At 44.8% G+C, this 18,945-nt stretch overlaps 1 protein-coding gene across 1 annotated transcript in view; it reads right to left on the bottom strand.

Annotated features, from left to right (window-relative positions):
- The window catches only part of LOC119977749, a 73,716-nt gene extending 62,450 nt beyond the window's left edge, over positions 1–11,266 (bottom strand). Inside the window, exon 1 of the mRNA XM_038818957.1 lies at positions 10,933–11,266. The gene's annotated coding sequence lies outside the window, so the exon portion shown is untranslated. The remainder of the gene's footprint in view (positions 1–10,932) is intronic.
- Positions 11,267–18,945: the final 7,679 nt, after the last annotated feature.

Below are 18,945 nucleotides of genomic sequence, written 5' to 3'. Positions count from 1 at the left end.
TCTGCCTATTGTCTGAAATTCATGGCAAACATTTGAATCCAAAGTAGTTCAACTGATGCTGAATATTTGCTGTTTTTGCACCATCTAGTGTAGGATGTGAGCATTTCCTTTCCAGAATACTAATCATCCAATTGTGTTTCATCTAACCAAACATAAACATCTCAGATGACATGAGATAATCTAGACGATTTCTTTCTGTGGTTTCACCCCCTCTGCAACATGAAACTCCAAAATCCCATGTTGTCTTAATGGGAGCATGAAGTAGTCTTTTGGATGATGCTGAGCAGAGGCAAGTCTACCACTACAGAAATTATGGAATATATATAGGGGACATGTATTTTGTTTTAAATAAATTTTTCCCAATTAAGGGGCAACTTAGTGTGGCCAATTCACGTACCCTGTACATCTTTGGTTTATGGGTGTGAACCCATGCAGACACGGGGAGAATGTGCAAACTCCTCACAGACGATGACCCAGGGCCGGGATCGAACCCGGGTCCTCAGCGCCGTAGGCAATAGTGCTAACTATTGCGCCAAAGTGCCGCCCAGCATAGGTGACAAGTATGAATGCAAATGGTTTACCTATAAATTTTCAATAATGTGACTATGTTATTGATCCTATGCATGCCCCAATACATGAAGAAAGCCCACCACCACCTAATATGGGAAAGCAGGGATGGGCAATAAATGTTGGCCTTTCCAACAATGTCCACATTCTGAGAATGAATTAAATTTAAAAAATCAACATCACAGATTTGAGCCATTATCGGTATTGAAATCTACAGCCACAAGTAAATTAATTTTATTTTAGACAGAATGATAATGTTACATATGTATTTATTAAATGGTCCTTTATGTACTTAAAACCCACGTGCCATGTTAAATACTCCATTCCTTTAAATGGAGAACTTTTTGAAATAAAAATGTGTTAAAAAAAATAATTTATAGTTGCAGGTAAATTGCAGCATGCTTTAGAAACATTTTTAATGTCCAGATTTTGAACCATCAATGCTACGAGAGTGTGATCAATTCATATTATCAACAAGAGGAGCATAATTGAAAATTGTTCCCAATTTTCAAATGCTATCAAAGCTAATTGACCAAGCATGACATTACTAATCAAACGGAAACAGTATATAGTTTAAAAGTTCAAGTTCTAATTAAAGTAAGATTTAAGAATGGGATATAATAAAGATTAAAGAAGTTTAGATAAAATAAAGTTTGAAGGCTGGGATGAAAGATGAATTGATAAGAGTGCAGCTGTTGGAAAGGGTTTTGATGTGTGAATTAGCCGAGAACCTAGGTAAACAAGTTTGTACTTAAGTGAAGTGGGGAACAGTAGATTATAGAATTTTAGGTGTGAAAGCTGCAGAAGAGATGAGTTCAAAATGGAGACATGAGGATACATTTCACACATTGGTGCTAAAAGCCTGGCTTCTGAAGCAAAGTTGTTTAGACAGGAGGAGATAAAAAGGGAATGGTGTAACTGTGTTGATAGGAGAGGCGAAAAGGAGAAAGAAGAGAAGCAGCTGGGAAACAGCTAGAATCATAGCCATGCCCAGATGGAAAGCAGATATCTCTCAGAAAGCAGAATTCTTGATTAAAAGCTGCTGATTTGAAAAGCTCTGAGAAATACTTCATTAAATCAAAAAAAGTTTCCTAAACTTAAAGATAACTTGTGGGTGGTAATTATTTGCTGGAAAGAGTTATACTAGATAGGATGATTCTTTGTGGCATATCTTGTGTGTTTTACATGTTAATAAACTTTCTTTTATTTGAGTGGTTACATCCTTTCCCTTACTGGTTTGTATATCTAATCTCATTTTATCAAATTGAAAAGAACACTCTTAAGAGCCGGTGTTACCCTTCCAGGTTTCAGGATTCCCTCGCATCTATCATCAGCGAGGTTCTTAACATATTACAAATACCTTTTTAAGGTAAAGGCTATCGTGCAGAGAGCAGGAATTACATCTGCCAAACAGCAGAGAACAGGATGCAAGTTTTTGCCCCAAGATTGTACCTGTGCTGAACTTCAAATCTCAGAAAGCCCATCATGAAGAGATTTCCAACCAATGTTAAATATTTCCCAAAAGGGAAAAAAGCAAAACTGGATTCTCTAAATGTAGAACCAAGTCACGAATGACATTTCAGCCAAGAATTCCACAAGAAAGCCAAGAATGGGGATGAGCAGAAAAACACTCCAAAAGCGGCAAACTTTACCTTTACTAAAAAGTTGTATACTATACTTCCATGTAAATACTGTTAAATCAAGTGTTCACCTTTCATACATAGGAACTGCTTGCAATTCTGCAATTATAGTTTATCACACAATTATGTTTAACAGCTGAATATTGAGCATTCTCCATTTATAACACTGGTGTGCCAACAAAAATCATTGAATATTAGCAAAGATGAGAGCATTAGATTTTGAGTATAAAATAAGATGGACACTAACTTTACAATGCAAAAGGGATGTGCACTTCTGGTGCATAAACCCAACTCTGCATTTTCTACGACAAAATTAAGCACTATGCAGAAATACAATTTATCTAAATAAACAATGTATGGCATTTGTCAAACTTTCTAATATGTCCCACTAATGCTCACTGTTGCTAATTGCAGTGTGGTGTATTGTAAACTGCATCCATGATAAGCTTGAATTTGCTATAAGAATAATGGTAAAACTAACAGCATTCACTGTCATGATGGGAGTAAACAGAATGCAACTTATGGAGTCAGCAAATGTGCAGGTAGCTGCACAAATCCCAACGCTGCTGTCAGTGGTACTGAGTGCACTGCTGTAGTCCATGCCAGAATAAGCGCTGAAATGAATGCAACTGTCTGAATTTGGTGTACTTTCCGAATAATTCTACGCTGAAAATGGCTGAAAACATTGGGGCTGATGCATTCAGGAGTAAGTCAGTTTTTAAACTCCATGACATCTGCTCATGATCCACCTTTCCGCCCGACAACTACCCATGAACCACGTCTGGCCCTGAAAATTAAATTTTACAAGTGTGAAGTCACATTCTCTCTTTTATCTGTCTCGTTGTAAATGCATTATTTAAATCCAATTCATATATCTTGCTTTATATTGTTAAGAAAGTAGACTTTGTAAGATGGTTATGTTTTAAATGGTTTCCTTTAGTTTAAGATAAAAGGAATAGTTTAGAGAGAACGATGTGACATGATATAGATCATAGAATTTACAGTGCAGAAGGAGGCCATTCGGCCCATCGAGTCTGCACCGGCTCCTGGAAAGAGCACCCTACCCAAGGTTAACACCTCCACCCTATCCCCATAACCCAGAAACCCCACCCAACACTAAGGGTGGTTTTGGACACTAAGGGCAATTTATCATGTCCAATCCACCTAACCTGCACATCTTTGGACTGTGGGAGGAAACCGGAGCACCCGGAGGAAACCCACGCACACACGGGGAGGATGTGCAGACTCCGCACAGACAGTGACCCAACCCGGAATCGAACCTGGGACCCTGGAGCTGTGAAGCGATTGTGCTATCCACAATGCTACCGTGCTGCCCTGGAAGGGGTGCTCTGATTTTAGTGACTTGAGATCTACTTTTTCGCCAGTCATCCTTCCAACATGTTTTTCCCACCCTCCCCCAGAAGAACATTCAAGCATTTGCACAATTTTGTCCTTATACTGCCTATCGGTCTATTAGCAATTACAGCAGTGTAACATGTGGTGTGGTTGTATTAAGAAGTTAATTGGGAATGCCTTTTTTGTAGTTTACTGTATTAGTTTCCTATAGGGAATGTTTAGTTAATGTGTCTATGTTACAGTAAAAATTTAACAAATGTAAAATCTTGTCATGTGATCCTTTGAGTCAGTTACTGGGAAATTCACATATCTCTTTTAGAAGTAAATGATCTCCAAGGGGATTATAACAATGTTTCCTGGTTTAGATATTTAAATTGCCACTGATGTAGTCAGGCAGAATAATTGCTATAGGGAGCATTGTGCCTATTTTCCACATTTCCTATGCCTACAATAGTATGCCTACAATGCTACAAGGCAGCAATTGGAATTTTCCCCGAGCCCAGAAAAATCCAGCAAGGTCAGTAACAGAGATTCCAGTAGTGAATATCAGATGTGGGGAATTTTAGTCCATGGATTCTACTGTCACCAACAGATGGGTATGGATTTCCACTAGGAGCCAGGAAAATGTGCCTAGGATACACTGGACATGTGGCCAATTTTGCTATAGCGAAATTATACCCAAATTGCTGCACAAATATATTAGCAAAAGTCCCAATGTAAAATCTCCACAAGCCAAGTAGCCATATTGGTACTGATAAGTGTAACATGACATTCTCCAGCATCAGAAAAAAGGAGTAGCATTTCCACGCAAGGAGCCATTCTTTCAACTGATTGAGTGAAGCTCTGGAGGTCATTGCACTCCAATGCTTTCTTAATCTCTCCTTCCATTTCTTGGACTTTTAGCTAAAACCAAGTGTGGCATCCAATTGGTCCACATTGCAAGTCCTTTTTTTGTTTTTTGGTAACTTCTCTAGTTGTTCATGAATGCCCATGTACGATCAAGGTGATAATTGCTCTGTGCATGTCCCAAGTTGCCATATGCACTGACTGCTGTTGAGAACATTGAAGGTTCATACCCCAATGGGCTCTCATTCTGTGATCATCATTCCATAAGTCACAAACCATTTATCACCTATAGATTCTGCTTTCCCTTTGTTTGATGTCTTCTGCATAATTTGCATCCTGCTCTTTGTCCACCGATTGTTCTGTTCTTTCAGCCTGGAATATCTACACATAATGTAACTCCTGGTTTGTTCTGCCACACATGTGCTCGAGCTGATGTTTTACAACCACTGCACTTCTGTCCATGTCTATCATTTTCTTTAGGGTAGGTTTCTCCTCTCTTAGTAGACCTGCCTCACTGTCATATCTCTTATCCTGAGACAATTCTATGTTCTATAGATAACCCCGGTAACTATAGGCCGGTGAGCCTCACGTCTGTTGTGGGTAAAGTCTTGGAGAGGATTATAAGAGATACGATTTATAATAATCTAGATAGGAATAATATGATTAGGGATAGTCAGCATGGTTTTGTGAAGGGTAGGTCATGCCTCACAAACCTTATCGAGTTCTTTGAGAAGGTGACTGAACAGGTAGACGAGGGTAGAGCAGTTGATGTGGTGTATATGGATTTCAGTAAAGCGTTTGATAAGGTTCCCCACGGTCGACTATTGCAGAAAATACGGAGGCTGGGGATTGAGGGTGATTTAGAGATGTGGATCAGAAATTGGCTAGTTGAAAGAAGACAGAGAGTGGTGGTTGATGGCAAATGTTCAGAATGGAGTTCAGTTACGAGTGGCGTACCACAAGGATCTGTTCTGGGGCCGTTGCTGTTTGTCATTTTTATAAATGACCTAGAGGAGGGCACAGAAGGTTGGGTGAGTAAATTTGCCGACGACACTAAAGTCGGTGGAGTTGTCGACAGTGTGGAAGGATGTTGCAGGTTACAGAGGGACATAGATAAGCTGCAGAGCTGGGCTGAGAGGTGGCAAATTGAGTTTAATGTAGAGAAGTGTGAGGTGATTCACTTTGGAAAGAATAACAGGAATGCGGAATACTTGGCTAATGGTAAAATTCTTGGTAGTGTGGATGAGCAGAGGGATCTCGGTGTCCATGTACATAGATCCCTGAAAATTGCCACCCAGGTTGATAGGGTTGTGAAGAAGGCCTATGGTGTGTTGGCCTTTATTGGTAGAGGGATTGAGTTCCGGAGCCATGAGGTCATGTTGCAGCTGTACAAAACTCTGGTACGGCCGCATTTGGAGTATTGCATACAGTTCTGGTCGCCTCATTATAGGAAGGACGTGGAAGCTTTGGAACGGGTGCAGAGGAGATTTACCAGGATGTTGCCTGGTATGGAGGGAAAATCTTATGAGGAAAGGCTGATGGACTTGAGGTTGTTTTCGTTAGAGAGAAGAAGGTTAAGAGGTGACTTAATAGAGGCATACAAAATGATCAGAGGGTTAGATAGGGTGGACAGTGAGAGCCTTCTCCCGCGGATGGAGGTGGCTAGCACGAGGGAGCCTTAAATTGAGGGGTAATAGATATAGGACAGAGGTCAGGGGTAGGTTTTTTACGCAAAGAGTGGTGAGGCCGTGGAATGCCCTACCTGCAACAGTAGTGAACTCGCCAACATTGAGGGCATTTAAAAGTTTATTGGATAAGCATATGGATGATAATGGCATAGTGTAGGTTAGATGGCCTTTAGTTTTTGACTTCCCATGTCGGTGCAACATCGTGGGCCGAAGGGCCTGTACTGCGCTGTAATCGTTCTATGTTTTATGTTCTAATTCTATATTTAATGAGATTATCTTTTAGTTGCCAAACTCATGTGATTCTGTGAGCTGTGTTACTGTAGTCACATACTGATCAATGGACTCTTTCACCTTGAGCGCTAATGTTGAGCACATACTGTTCATAAGTTACATTCACTTGGAGTTCAAAGCAGGCCTTCTTTAAGGCTTTCAAAATGTGTGTAGTCTACTGTTTCTGTTCTTTGGAGAGATTTAGGAAGAAATACAATTTGTAGCAGTCTCTCCTCAGCAGTGTTAAAGTGTTGCTGCTCATATTAGAACCATAGAATTCCTAAAGTGCAGAAGAGGCCTTTTGGCCCATCGAATCTGCACTGTCCCTCTGAAAGATCACCCTATCTAGGTCCACTTCCTCACCTAACCTGTACATCTTTGGACTTTGTGAGGAAGCCAGAGTCAGACGTTTGAGGAGGGGTGGCACATTTCCCATTGGGAGTTCAAATGACTTGGAAATTCCCACGGAGGTTAGCGCCTCAAAACTTCCATTGAATCCTGAGTTGTACATCCAGCCTCCAGAATATCCAGGAGACTGGAAGATAATTGGAGTGACAGGCCGCAAAAATCCATTAGCATTGCTGGAGAGATCCTGGGTGTTGTGTTATGCTTCTTCATGTAGTGTAAGCTGCTTCCTTCATGTATGCTCTGACAAAGGAAGGTTCAGACTTGGAAATAGGTTTAACACATTTATTGAACAGTTCACAATTCTCCTAATTGAGTTTGACTCTCCTGTTGATCTTGACATAGTAACTCAGTCTAACTAACCAGTCTGCTCCAAGCCATGCGGTGGGTGTGATGCTTCCGATCTGCCCCTGTGCCTCTCTCTGAGTGACGCCTGTGGAAAGAGAAAGAGCATGTGTGCCCTGTTCTTTTATATGGTTTGCCGCCTTGTGGTAGTGTCACCTCTGGGTGGCTTGACTGGTCATTGGTCATCATATTCTATTTGTTCATTAGCTGTATGTCTGCATGTCATGATGTCTCTGGTGCTCCCTCTAGTGTTTACCCAGTCTTAGTGTATTCACATTAACCCCTTGTGTATTTACAGTGATGCATATCACCACATCCCCCCTTTTTTCGTTACATATTTTCTGTAGTGTTAAAGAAAATTGAACAAAATAAGTAGATAAGTGAAGACATGTACAAATCATAATGACAGTGATGATTATACAATACCAAATAATATGTATGAGTCAAAAGTTCATGAATTAATATGGTCAAGTGGCTTTCACGTTCTGTTAGTGAAGTGGTAATGTTGATAGTGGCATGTCCTTGTGAACGCAATCAATGTCCCTACGCTTAAGGAACCAAGAAGTCATCAGGAGGTGTGCAGATGGTCAAATCACTTTGTTGTCTGATTTGGACTCTTTATTTCTATGCTGGTGGTAGCGATGCAGTATGTCATCTAACTTGAAAGCTGGTTTGCTTGTTCGTATAGAGCAAACTTGAATTGGTGAGATTTGCTGTCGTGCCATGGTATGGCTGTACTCTTGCCAGTGTTAGGAGCTGTGCTGTCACAGTGTCCTGCAGTTGCAGAGTTGTACCATGTCATACCAGTCGTTGTTCCAGTGTTGTTGTTGTTGTAGGTTTTGTTGTTGTGCTTGTTGCGCTCAATGACCACACCAAGTGGAGAATTCGAGTCCTCACAAAGTTACTTGTGTCAGTGTCCTTTGTGGCATCTGCTGTTTCATTGAGCATGCCGTCTCTGATTCCTCGGCGCTCCCCGTCTGGAGTCATGTCCAGTTCACTGGAATCATCTTCGGCTTGTCGATGAACCCCGTCTGGAGCCCTTTCTGGTTCACCTGAACCAGCTTTGGTTTCTTGACACTCCCCGTTCGGAGTCATTTCAGGTTCACTTGAATCACCTGAGGTGTCTTGATGCTCCCAGTCCGGAGTCAGAAACGTTCAGGAATGCATTTTCTTGTGGAGAGGCTCGAGTAGATGACGTTTGAATTAACGTGGTGTCACTGGAGTCACTAGTAGCCTCACTTTGATTGTCGAGTGCTTCTGTACATACTAGCTGAAGTCTGTCAGTCTCACTGAGACATCGCAAATCTTGTATGTTTTTGTCACTTGTCACACGCACAGTGGGTAGACCTTCAGTGTCTTCTTGTCGATTAGATGAGCTGGGTAGACTATCAGAGTCTTCTTCTGGTGGCTCAAATAATCTGGGTAGACTGTCATAGTCTTTTTGTTGTTCACGTGAGCGTGGTAGACTGTCATGGTCGTCTGGCTGTGCACTTGAGCGTGGCAGACTTGCATCGTCTGCTGCTGGTTACTCAGATAAGGTTGCTAGACATTCATAGTCTTGTTCATGCAAGGACTGGGCTCTGGAGTCTTGCGTTGCTTCCATCGTGGAGTCTGTCAACAAGCTCACTGTGGAGGCCTGTATCGCTCTCTCTGTGGAGTCATGCAGTGGTCTCGCTGTGGAGTTTTTCTGTGTTCTCTGTGTGGGAGCGTGCAGTGGTCTCGCTGTGGAGTCTGTCATCGCTTTCTGTGCGGAGTCGGGGACTCTTCATGGTGCGTGGAGCACTGTTCGTGGTGCATGGACCACTGCTGTGGCATCAGACCGCTCTCTGTGGGCTTGTACTCTCTCTGTTTCTTGGCGTCAGACCGCTCTCTGTGGGCTTGTACCTCTCTCTGTCTCTTGGCATCAGGCCGCTCTCTGTGGGCTTGTACTGCTCTCTGTCTCTTGGCGTCAGGCCGCTCTCTGTGGGCTTGTACTGCTCTCTGTCTCTTGGCGTCAGGCCGCAGCAGAATCCTATACTTCTGGGTTAGGATGTCGTCTGTGCTGGGCTGAGGATCCTCAAATCCGAAGAACTCGTCCATGTCTGTATCGGATTCTTCACTGTACAACACATCTCGTTGCGGTTTGGATTTGGTACTAAGGTCACCACGTCCAATGATAAAATCATCGTCTGAGTCGTAGCCTTCAAGGACCAAATCATTTCTTTGGGCGATGCTAACTGCTTGTCGCAGGGTTCTGCGGAGGTTACTTTCAGCTACTGGTTGAAGTTCAGGCATTGTGCTGTCATTCCAGGTGAAATAATTATGTTTTACGGCTTTAAAATTTTTGTTTCGTACTTTTGGGCATTTCCCCTTTAAGTGGGCGTGGTCCGGGGCCTCTGACGTCGTGACGCTTGTGATGTAGAGCGAAGGAATGGATTGCGCATGCGCAAAACACTGTTTTGTCGGTTTGCGTCATCTGGGCAACTGCGCATGTGCGGCTCCTTTCGCAAGATGGCTGCCAATCAAAACAGCTGTTTACTTCTGCAGCAAGCCTACCTGTGCCTCATGGTGAGTATAGGCTCCAGTTTTACTGATTTTTTTTGTGTTTTCCTTGCAGTATTTTTCAAACTTGTCCAGGACTGTCTGGAAGTCTCTCTTATCTTGCATTTGAAGGTCTTGAAGATTTCTGCTGCACTTGCACCCGCAATGGTGAGCAGGAGCTTTATTTTCTCTGCATCCGCCACGCCATCTAGGTCGGATGCTACCATGTAGATCTCAAATCTCTGTTAGAATGCACGCCAGTTGGCACTGAGATTGCCGTGGTACCTGAGCTGCTGAGGAACCGGAATCTTGAACATCTTGCCTGGGTGCTGTTGCTGGTAGTCACGGATCTTGAGTTGAACTATATAGATTCAACAGGGCACTACTGGTACCATGTTGTGTTATGCTTCTTCATGTAGCATTAGCTGCTTCCTTGATGTATGCTCTGACAAAGGAAGGTTCAGACTTGGAGATAGGTTTAACACATTTATTGAACAGTTAACAATTATCCTACTTGAGTTCGACTCTCCTGCTAATCTTGCTATAGTAACTCAGTCTAACTAACCAGTCTGCTCTAAGCCATGCGGTGGGTGTGATGCTTCCGATCTACCCCCGAGCCTCTCTCCGAGTGTCGCATGCGGAAAGAGAAAGAGCATGTGTGCCCTGTTCTTTTTATGGGTTGCCCCCTTGTGGTAGTGTCACCTCTGGGTGGCTTGACTGCCCATTGGCCGTGTCCTATTCTATGTGTTCATTAGCTATATGTCTGCATGTCATGATGTCTCTGGTGCTCCCTCTAGTGTTTACCTTGTCTTAGTGTATTCACATTAACCCCTTGTGTATTTACAATGATGCATATCACCACACTGGGTTACCATTTCGTTGTTTTTGGGGGTTTCCTATATATATTGTATTGGCTTCTTACTGCACTCCTGTCTGCCCGGGTTGACCAGGTGAACTGGCTTGCAGCTTTCCCCACTGCCATATGGGCTGTTGCGAGACACATCACGAGGACAGGATGACAGTGGGTGCAGACTGACAACAAATTATCTATGAAGAGAATCCTGCACAGCTTTAAAAGAAATCTGACCCCGCCTTTCAAAAGCATTCATAACTGGTTCTTACAGGTTTTAAAAATGTTGCTGTACAACCCTGCCTTATAACTTGTGGGTAACATCACAGCAACAACATAATTGCAGGTGTATCGTGCAATTTTAAAAACTCAGAGTTTTGCACGAGTAAACTTTACAATACAGATAACATTTTGAATTAAAATGTTCTGTCAATAATTAACTCACTGTCACTGCCTTTTGCTTTTTCCTGTAGTGGTTCTGCCTCCGCAGAGCAAAGTTGCATTTACTCTCCGACGTGTAGGCTTCAGACTTCCAACCCGTGCTTTTGTGCAGAGGGATTTGGGGCAGCATCACTTCTGCTCACTGAATTCCCCACTTTCTTTGCAGGCCCGCGTCCATCTCTGGTCATTAACACCGCTTACGTTGAATAGGAAAGCAGGAATAAACTCTGACAAAAATAAACTTTTTTTTGCTGAAACTGGGTGGAGCAGAGACACTCCCAACGATGAAAGGAGAGGCTCATAATTGCTCAGTCGTTTCCCTTGATACTTCCTCCAGTAATTAGAGAATCCCTAACTCCGCCAAGTGCAACTCGCCAAAACATGTCAAAACTATTAAACGTTTGAGGTTCGGTCCAGTAGCTTCGTAATATTCTATTGACGTTTCCATAATTTGCTCATAATGTTTCTGATCTGTTTTCAACAAAGACAGCTATTGCGAAGCTGTATAATTTGCAGTCAAATCCAAGTGAGCTCATTTTAACAATAACAATTAACCACACCCTATCTCTGAATAAAACTTTTATCCTTTTGGCCAGACAAGCTGTTGTTGTCAGAAGATGTAAATACTTCACCTCAGACTGCAACTGGTAAGACTGAAACCATCATGGTGCAGGATGTGGGAGCACAACACCAGGGAATAAACTGCCTGACCCTGTTCTCATCAATATATTTGTCACAGATGTGTCTGCCATGTAGTTGGTTAGAGTGACCGCCACACGCAGCCCTCCTGCCGATGAAGCCTCCATAGAATACCAACAGTGCAGAAGGAGGCTACTCGGCCCATCGAGTCTCCACCTACCCTCTAAAAGAACATCCTACCGAGGCCCACTGCCCCTCCCTATCCCTGTAACCCCATCAAACTTGCTCATCTTTGAACACTATTTACCATGGCCAATCCAACTAACTTGCACATCTTTGAACTGTGGGAGGAAACTGGAAACAGTTTCAGGGGATTTTTAAATTTACAAACGGACTTGGTTAATGGAATAAGGTACCCATATAGGGGAAATGCCTGAAAGCAAAGGCCCATCAATTGAATCAGAGGCTTCTCGGGTCTCGTCGGTAGAGCAAGTGGTGGAGGCAGCCTCTGTGACTCCAGCCATTTCACTAACAGCCAGGATGCTTACCAGTACCCATAAGCTCTGGTAGGTTGCGCTGGGGACCTCCGCAAATTGATGAAAAAGGTTTTGGCTCCCAATGTTTGGCATTAGAGAGGACCAATGAAATGGTAAAAGTGCCTGGTGACACAATACAAGGCATGGAAGTGGCTCTTTCAAGGCACAGCAACCAGATTGCCTCTCTGGAAGCAGAGATATCTCTGATGGCCGATGCAAGTAAAGCGCTGAAGACCAAAGTGAATGATTCGGGGAATCGTTTCAGGAGGCAAAATATCCAAATTCTGAGGTTGCCAGAGGGGATGGAGTATTTTGCGAAGTTGTTTGGGAAGATGGTGGTGGAGGGTGGACTCACATCCCCTCCCAAGCTGGACTGTACCCACCAGATGCTCCATCCCATCGAATCTCTGCAAGAGAAGTAATTGTAAAGTTTCATAGTGGATTCTGAGATGGGCAAAGGAGCATCGCGACTACAAATGGGAAGGCCATGCAATCAGATTTTATCAGGATGTGGAAGTGGAGCTGGCAAAGAAACGGGCGGCGTTTAACAAGGCCAAAGGTACCCTGTATAACAGCTATGTCTTGTTTGGGGTGGTGTATCCAGAGAAGCTATGAGTTACTTTAAAAAAAAATCTTTTTATTGGCTTTTCTCATATTTATAAACAGTTGTTGCTTATATACATAACATTTTTCTTGCCCGTGCTAATTTGCTTTATTTTACAGAGAGGTTTGTTTTGTCCTTCATTTAACTAACTGTATCTACATTTTGTTGCCCTCTGGATCGGTCTATGATATCCCCCCCCCCTCCCCGCCCACCATTGGTGCTATGAGTTACTTTTGAGGGGAAATACTTTTTTTTTGATGCGCTGGAGGAGGCGGATTCCTTTGTAAAAAAGCATGAGCTGGGCGCGGGGTGATGGGCTTGTGGAATTGTTGGGGTTCCTTGTTCAATGTTTTGCAAGTCGGGCTTGGGTCCGGGGTTTAATTCTTTTTAAAAATGAATTTAAAGTACCCAATTCATTTTTTTCCAATTAAGGGGCAATTTAGCATGGTCAATCCACCTAACCTGTACATCTTTGGGTTGTGGGGAGAGACCCACGCAGACATGGGAGAATGCTCCACATGGATAGTGACGGGTAGGGGGTTTAATTCTATGTAGGTGTTTGCTCTTTTCCAACTGTGGTGAAAGTATCCAGCTTCCTGTTGGAGTACTATATTTTAAGGAGTTTTTATACTTTGTGTCTTATTTCTGTAAAAAGTTTTCTTCACTCCAGATGGAAGCCGCTCTGCTAGCCTGCTAACCGGTGGGGTGCTGGGGGGTTGACCACAGCTCATTATATTAGTTAATGAGCTTAGTGTTTTTGTTCTGTTTGAGGTTAGGTTTATTTGAAGTAGATTTTAATGGTTTACATTTGCCTTACTATGTTCTATATGTATATTTGGGTGTAGTGGTGTCTGAGGGGTGGAGAAGAAAGGGGTAGTTTGCTGACATAAACTGCATGTTCTCCCATGTTCACCAGATATACTTGTGTATCGACTTTTTTTGTGGTGGTTAGGTCTCTCCTTCCTTTGGTGGGGGGGTGGGTTACTTGGTGATTTCAGATCATGCCCCACATTTTGTTTATTTGGCACTAGAATCGGGTCCCTCTCAGCATCCACCACCTCCTCCGGCAGCGAGTTCCAGGCACCCACTACCCTCTGTGTGAAAAACTTGCCTCGTATATCTCCTCTGAACCTTGTCCCTCGCACCTATCACCACGGCCCTCACGCTGGACCCCCTACAGGACCACTCCTTCATCCTAACCCACACTAACCCCTCTCCTTCCCACGCCTCATCTTCTCTGCATTTGCCACCCAGTAGTAGTGCAACAGATTTGGTAATGCTAACCTCCCTTTCTGCCTCTGTATCAGGGCCCTCATCACCCTAGGTACCTTTCCCATCGGTATAAACTCCGAAATCGGTGCATCCAGTTTCCGGAAAAAGGCCTTTGGAATGAAGATTGGGAGGGTTTGGAATACAAACAGAAACCTTGGCAGAACGTTCATTTTTATCACCTTGTCCCTCCCCGCCAGTGTCAGGTGTAACATATTCCATCTCCGAAAGTCCTCCCTAACCTCCTCCACCAACTTTGTCAGGTTCCATTTGTGCATCGTCACCCATTCTCCCGTCACCTGAACCCCCAAATAACTGAACCTGCCCCTTGCTACCCTGAATGGCAACACTCCAAGATTGGCTCCACGACCCGCCACATTCATCGGAAACACCTCACTCTTTCCAACATTCAGTTTATAGCCTGAAAAGGCCCTGAACCTCTCCAGTATTCCCATACACCCCAATGGGTCTGACACGAACAACAGCAGGCCATCCGCGTACAGCATATAGTGGCCCTCGGTTTTCCATACTCCCCCTCACAATCTCCTGCCACTCTATGGACCCCCTAAGGGCCATCGACAAGGGCTCTATCACCAGCAGGAATAGCAGCGGCGATAGCGGACACACCTGCCTCGTTCCCCTGTGCAACCCGAAGCTCCGTGAACTCATTTTGGTTGTCCGTGCACTTGCCACTGGGGCCACGTCCAACTGACGCACAAACTTTGGCCCAAATCTTCCCAAAATCTTAAATAGGTACTGACACTCCACCTGGTTCAAAACCTCCTCCGCGTCCTTAGAGACCATTATCTCTGGTATCCGTCCCTTTGATAGGGTCATGATCACATTTAATAACCGCCTTATGGTACTGGAAAGTTGACTGCTCTTTACAAAACGCGTTTGGTCCTCTGCAACCCCCCCATGGAACACATCCCTCCATCCTCCCCACCACTAACTTGGCCAACATTCACATCCATGTTCAACTGTGATATGGGCCCATATGACCCACATCCCAAAGGATCCTTCTCCTTCTTCGGAATGATCGGCGACGGGGCAGTGTCTCCGGTTACTCCCCCTTCGGGCCCAATGAGTATTTCATGAATGAGGTGATCACTAAAGTGTATCAGGTGGTCTCACGGCACCTTGTACTTTGGTTTCGTTCGGACTGTTTTCATTGTTACATTTTATCTTCCCTCCAGTTGTTTGTACAGTCTGTGCAGCCGGTGATTTGTGGTTCAGCAAAGAATGATTTCAGCGTCCGTGAGGCCACCTGATACAATTCAGTGATCACCTCATTCGTGGAATACTCATTGGGCCCGAATGTAAACTTCAGAGTGAAGCTCCACAGCTTGTCAATCTCTGTCCATTTAACACTCACATCTTGCAGATACTTTAATACGGTGCATCACTATCTCGTATCATGACATTTGAGCCTTTTCATGTTCTTCAAGACTGTTAATCAGATTTGAGGAATGCTCACCTCTGTCCCCTCGTCTGATTTATCTTCCACCACTAGGATTTCTTCTAAATCCTCATACACCGTTCACACTGTAATGTCTTGCAGGGATGTCTTGCTCAGACCTCAAGGCATCTTCTCGGATGCATAGACGCTCAACTAGATTTAGGGATTCACATGATCTTATCCCAAGTATTGAGTCCACATCCATGTCTACAATGTCCTTCATGCCTGCCACTGAGAGCAGTAGTTTGCAAACATCGAAGGTCTCCAGAGTTCTTGTTCCGAAGTCTATCATCAGCCTGGCCGATCAGCAAAGTCCCGCTGCACGTTTAGCTTTTGCAAAGCATGTTGACTCACGAGGTTGGCCGTCACTTTAGGGTCAAAGTTGCAATATATGAAAGCATCTTTCAGCATCACAATCGATTTTAATACAGACGTAATGGTTTTGGAGCGTTGTTATGTTCATTCAGATTTTATTTTCATCTTTGTTTTTCGGACTCTTCTGGTTCCTCGCTGCAATGAGATCGATAAAAAACTATTCTTCAGTATTTATCTCATCAGCTGCATGCACCGCTCGTGCAATGTCCATGGTAGAAAGCGCAAAACATTGTTTTGCAAAGTGTCCAACATGACTGCTGAAGGAACCATCAATTCACCAGACACGTGTTTCCGATATGAATCTAGGCTTTAATCGACTTACTTCAGAGCCAGCCTGTTACCCGTTGATGAACTCTTAGTGAACTCAGGCTGACTCTGGACAAGGGTATTTATACAGCTGCACTAGGGGGAGGAGTCGTGGGCGGAGCCAAGGGTGGAGCCCAGTACAAGTTCCTGAGTACTCCCAGAGCTACTCCCCCTAGTGGTAGGATAGCGCTACTACACTTACAAAGACAGTGTGAATGATCATATATACATACATATATTACATTCACCACAACTGCACCTGGAGCAAACTTTTCCAATGGCCGGACATTGCCGTGGGGCATGTCGAGTGCCACATTTTTTGCACAAGATGACGGTGGTGGCTCCTGTCGGCCGCTTAAAATGGCCGCCCGCACTGAGACTATGTTTCTTCATGAGGTGCGTCACAGCACGAATGGTGCTGGCTTCTTCTTCCACATTGGTGCCAAACCTTTCTGAACAGAGTGCGCCTATTCTTTGTGCAGCTTTCTCACTCGCCTTGCAAATCTTCATCACCTTTTCCAGCACCAAATCTTCCTCCTGCAATAATACCGCCTGAAGCCAATCATCAGCTATACCAAAGACAATTTGGTCGCGGATTAACAAAGATTTCAGATCACTGAAGTTGCATGACTGGGCCTTCAGCCTCAAGTCTGTAACAAAACTGTCAAATGATTTACCAGGTCTCTGGAGACGCATACGGAACATATAGCGCTCAAACGTTTCATTCTTATTTGGGGAACAATGCTCATCGAAGTGCTCCACCTCTTCATCAAATTTCTTGTGAATCTCCTCATTATCAAACACAAATGAGTTGTATAGTTAGAGCGCTTGTGGACCTGCCACTGTTAGCAGCCTTTCATCAGGCTGGGCCTGTAAGCCCGCGGCCGCAACATAAAGTTCAAACTGCTGTTTGAACAACCGCTAGTTCTCACCTACCGGACATCTGAAGCTGGTCGGGGGCCCTCAGTCTGTCCATCTCAAACTTTAGCATTTTCTTGCGCGTTGGGCCGTCTCAATCTGCAGTTCACCAGACCGGTCTTCAAGCCGAATGCCTAACGTTACCACTGCCGTCGCTATCTTTATATCTTTATACTCGTTGTACCATGTTGTGTTTGGTCGTTTATACCTTGCTCAAGAATCTGCCAAACACTTTGACTTGTCCAAACCAGAATCCTTTATTGAGTCTCGTGCGGTAAGATAGCAATCTACTCCAGAGCACTTTGGTATCATGGAGTCCGATTATTAATCCTCTGGAATCTGCACCTCGCACCAACCATTCACCTGTACGTCTGATTATCCTCTCAATCTTCTTCTGAAGATGGCCGGATGTGTTTCCCCTTCTTTGGGAGTCACTGGTCACATGACCTTGGTCGAGAGACCGCATAGTGTGTTTGCAGCGCCACCTGCTTGTTGGAGGTCACCCACCATCCATCTATGATATAACCTAAAGGCACATCACCACATTCCCCAGCTCCGATATTACCTCCCCCTTCCCTGTCCGATTTCCTTGGATGTGGCCTACCTCCGTAGCTGATGGGCTAGCATACGGCTCACATTCTCTCCAAATTCATACTGCACCCCCTTCTCCCTCAATAGCTGCCCCACTGCCTTCCCCGTCGTCAGCCTGTCAAACTGTCCCTGTAACCTCTTTCTCTCCACCAACCCCTCCTTGGTGGGGGCATTTGAATATTTCTGTCCGCCTCACTATCACATCCAACAACTGTCCTACTCCTCCCTCCTATCTCATATGCGCCTTGAACGGGATAACTCCCCCCCACCGAATCACTGTCTTCAATGCCTCCCAAAATGCGTCCACGACACCTCCCCATTCTGATTCAACTCCACATGATCAATGATCACGGACTGCACCTTCTCACAGAACCCCTTGTCGCCAAAAGCCCCGAATCGTATCTCCATTCTGGCCTCTGCCCCTGCCTCGAGCTAAGTCTAACCTCCAGCCAGTGTGGCGCATGATCCGAGTTCACGATTCCCGCATTCTCCATACTCAGCAGGATGGCCACACCCCGCGACTTTTAATCAAACCCCGAGTGGAATACCTAACCCACCCAACCCTTTCTCAACCTGACCTGATCCATCACCTGGAGGTGTGTCTCCTGCAGATAGACAACTCCTGCCCTCAAACTCCTCAAGTGCGCCAATGCCTGAGACCTCTTCACCGGCCCGTTCAATCTCAATAGATTCCACGTTACAAACCTTACCGGACTTGCGCCTCCATTCCCCTCTACTACTCGCCATCCTCCCCTTCCAGTTCTTCCTCCTTTAATTTTGCCCTGAAACGGGTCCACCCAAGATGGCCCCCTTCTCCACCCATAACTCCACTCAATTCTCCAACCCTGCCACGTCGCACCCCCTCCCCCAGAAGCACACCCCGCCCTTCCCACTTGGCCAACTCCCACAGACGTCTCCCCCACCTCACTTCCTTTCACCAGCATTACCTGCCAGTGTGGCAGCTCCTGCCCAAAGATTCCTCCTATCTACCCCTCCCCCCACTTTCCCTCCTTGGTCTGTGCAAACGGCTCCCCAGGGACCCCACCCATCCCCACACAAACAAAGATAGATCCAAAACCATAGGTCACCCCATCCAAAAAGAAAATCACCACAAATGGCGCCGGGGGGTTGGGGGGGGGGGGGGGGGGGGGGGGGGGCGGCAGCTGCCCCCTTAAAAGCTTGTTGCCCTTTGCAGACAATCATAACGGTAAAATTACCCAACCTGAAAAGAAACCTCCAACCCTCTGGCTCCCACAATACCCGCATCTTCTGATCTCTGTTGTTCCAGCTCCTCCGTCTCCCATCGGCATTCAGTTCTCC

The sequence above is a fragment of the Scyliorhinus canicula genome, chromosome 14 (assembly GCF_902713615.1).
Source record: "Scyliorhinus canicula chromosome 14, sScyCan1.1, whole genome shotgun sequence".
In the NCBI taxonomy this organism is placed as follows: domain Eukaryota; kingdom Metazoa; phylum Chordata; class Chondrichthyes; order Carcharhiniformes; family Scyliorhinidae; genus Scyliorhinus; species Scyliorhinus canicula.
The sequence above is the reverse complement of the archived record's forward strand: the minus strand, read 5'-3'. Positions and strand labels throughout refer to the sequence as shown.